The sequence below is a fragment of the Manis pentadactyla genome, chromosome 16, assembly GCF_030020395.1.
Source record: "Manis pentadactyla isolate mManPen7 chromosome 16, mManPen7.hap1, whole genome shotgun sequence".
NCBI lineage: Eukaryota > Metazoa > Chordata > Mammalia > Pholidota > Manidae > Manis > Manis pentadactyla.
This window is the reverse complement of record NC_080034.1, coordinates 79,103,562-79,107,149: the sequence shown is the minus strand read 5'-3', so window position 1 is coordinate 79,107,149 and position 3,588 is coordinate 79,103,562.

The window sequence follows — 3,588 nt, the reverse complement described above, 5'->3', positions numbered from 1 at the left end:
GTCAAAGGGAGAAATAAAGTTTAAGAAACCTATTTATTTCTTACAAGCAGTCATTCCGTCTGTCTTTTTGTGCTTCAAGTGACAAGTATTCAAGATATCTCCAAATGACAGGCTTTGGAGAAGTCTGTCAGAACACTCTGATAAACTGACTTGTGGGTCATGATCTTCAGAAAGACTCTGAATAAACTTTCTTAAATGTAATTGATTTCAGTTGACAGCTCAAACTCTTAAAATTTTTAATCTCAGTTTTTCTTAACAATGGTATTGAACATCTTTTCATGTGCAATTATTGCCCATACTTCTGTCTTCTTTGAAGAAATGTCTACTCAAATCCTTTGCCCAGCTTTAAATGGGTTGTCTTATTGGGCTGTAAGGGTTCTTTATATTCTAGATACAAATTAATGGTATATGACTTATAAGCATTTTATCCCATTCCATGGGTTGTCCTCACTTTCCTGATGCCAAAAAAAAAAAAAAAAAGGCAAAGCTGTAAAACAATCAGTTGTTTTTATTTGCGGTCTTAGGGATTGCAATCCAGGAGACACAGATTTAAGAATCCCTAAACTGTGCTCTGAAGTACTGACATAGTTTAGGGTTTTAAAAGATAAACACCAGGAAGGTTATTCATTTACGTAAGTTGTATTGAATTGTAGCTCTGGTTGGGTGGGGGGTCCCCACCTGGGGCAAGTTCACTATGAATTCCGTAAGATCTAAGGCAGGCAAGAACAAGAAGTCGGAAACAAAAGGGTTTATTCTGATGGCTCAGTCTCTCCTCGCAGTCTCGGGCACCACTTGGGACCCCCTCACGCATGGCTCCCAAGCTCTCTCCTGTACCATCTAAGCCCACCTCCGGGCCAGGTTTCCTTGTTCTCTGCCTTCAGCTACCTGACCAATTATGCACCAGGAATGGAGGGGAGGAGACAGGGGTGCTTCCTCTCCACGCCTACCCTGGATTGGCAAGCCCCATGACTGCAAACATGCTCTTATTATATGCACAATGGGTGCTATTAAGGCCAGGCAGGAATCCTGGTCAGAAAGTTCCATTTTCCCTATATGAATGTTTTATGAGTTGGAGCTGGCAAAGTCAGTACATTATTCAGCTTCTGATTAGTTGAGGCCAGGCAAGGGTCATATAAGTCCATAAGAGATAGTGGTCTCAGGAATACTTTAGCAGCATTCTTCTGAGAAATAACCCACTGATGTGTACAGACCCCATGTCCCTAATGGCCTCCCAGTTCCATTTTTGTTGTTTCCCTTAGCCACGTGGACTCCATTTTTAGTTTGTCACATTTCACAATGTTGTCACTTGAAGTACAAAAATGTTTAATTTTGATGAAGTCAAATTTATCAATTATTTTCTTTTATACCTTATGCTTTTCTGTCATATCTAATAAATCATTGCCCAACCTAAAGTCTCAAAAGATTTTCCACTGTGTTTCTTGAAAGTGTTTTATAGTTTTAAATATTACATTTAGGGGTTTGATCCTATAAGGTTAGAAAAATAATTTTTCCTCTAGCCTTCTGAGTTCTTGGCTGAGACAACCTATAATAAAAGACAGTTTAACAAGAGAAAAACAAGTTTATTAACATGTTTGCTTCATATATACATATATATATATATATACACATAGGAGATACACAGAAAAACCAAGTAACTCTCAGAATAGCTTGAAACCACTACTTTAAATACCATCTTCAGCTACAGACCAAAAGAAAGAGGTTGGGTGAAGGGGCTGCTATAAGAGGGTACTAAGAAAAAACACAGTAAACAAAGGTAAGGTTGTTACGCAAATTTAAGTCCCTTGTCTTCTCCAGTGATTACAGTTTTTAGTAATTTATAATTCTCTTCTATTTCAAAGGAGACAGTTACAAATGGAGATTTTCTTTATAAATGTAAATTTCCATTAAAAAGGGTAAATTAAAATGTTTTTAGAGATTCTCCTGTTACTGTTTTTCATCAAAGATAATCAGCTCAAAATAATCCTTAGGCCAGAGGACTATTTGTGGGGGTGGGGGTGGGGAGATGGGGAGGCATATTCTACTACCCTTCAATTGATTTTTAGTTAATCTATATGGTATAAATTAAGGCTCTAAATTGGTTCTTTTGTATGAGAATATAGTTATCCAAGTACCAATAATTGAAAACACTATTCTTTGCCTTCATCAAATTTTCTCCAGCACTTTTATCAAATATGATTGTGCTATTTTAAACTTTTTTGCTGAGAGAAGAAATCCCTCCAGATTACCTGATTCTAGTTCTTGTATTTGAGCTGCTTTACAATTCTATAAATTGTAAGTAATTAATGACAATGCAATATGATTCTTGTCTAGAGACATGTAGATTTTGCCCTGTGGGGAGACTGCAGATTCCTGACCAATATTCCTGCCTGGCCTTATAGCGCCATTGTCTGTCTATATAACAGCCTGTTTGCACATCTATAGGATGTTTACCAGGGGCAGAATGGCTGGTCAGTCACAGAGGTACTGGCCCAGGAGATGGGTGAGGAGGAAGCATCCATTCCTTCCTCTTCTTGGTTCCTGGTACCTAATTGGTCAGGTGTCTGCTGGTCACCAGAGACCAACCCACAGAGTTCCTCCCAGTGCTAGGGGTGGGAAAGTGAAAGGCCACGGGGGTGGGGGGGAGCAGGGAGAGGACCCTGAGAGCCATCAAGCCCTGCTCATCCTGGAAGATTAAGTCCCAGCAGGGGAGCAGGAGCTGGAGAGTGGAGGAGGGAAGCCTTGCAGGAGAACTAGGAGAGAATGCAGGTTGGCAGAGGGAAGCCAGAGCACATGAAAGGCTGCGACCCGGAATTGGCAAGACATGAGTTTGGGCTTGGCGTAGTAAATTGGTGAAGAAGTAACAAAGTTTGTTTATAGAGCCTTCTGGTCCCTAACTTCCCTATCTCTGGTGATAAGGATGCCTTCTACCATCCTGGTGCAAGGAGGGTACTTTTTACATGGGAGATTCATCTCTTGCTTTCAGGGGGAGAGAGGACAGCCAAGGAATCCTTACTGTATTGGCTCTTTTTGAAGGATCTTTAATTCAAAATAATCACTGTGTCAGTGTCAAAAATTTGGGGTGACATATTCCAAACACCATTTCTTCAAGACCCTACAAATGTTTAGTTGCTAGAAACTAACCAGTGACATGAATCAGTTGGGTGGCAGGAGAGAGATACTAAGGAGAGAGCATATTTGTACTGAACTTTCCATGAAAAGCACAGATGAAAAAGAATGAGAATCTTTGGGAGAGTAGACATACAAAAAAAGAATAAAACACCTAGAAATAAATCTAACCAAGGAAGTGAAAGACCTATACCCTGAAAACTACTAGACACCCTTAAGATAAATTTAAAAAGGGCACTAACAAATGGAAACTTATCCCATGCATTTGGCTAGGAAGATTTAATATCGTCAAAAAGGCCATCCTGCCCAAAGCAATATACAGATTCGATGCAATCCCTATCACATTATCAACAGCATTCTTCAACAAACTGGAACAAACTTCTAAAATTCATATGGAAACACCAAAGACCCTGAATAGCCAAAGCAATCCTGAGAAGGGAGAATAAATTGGGGGGGATCTCA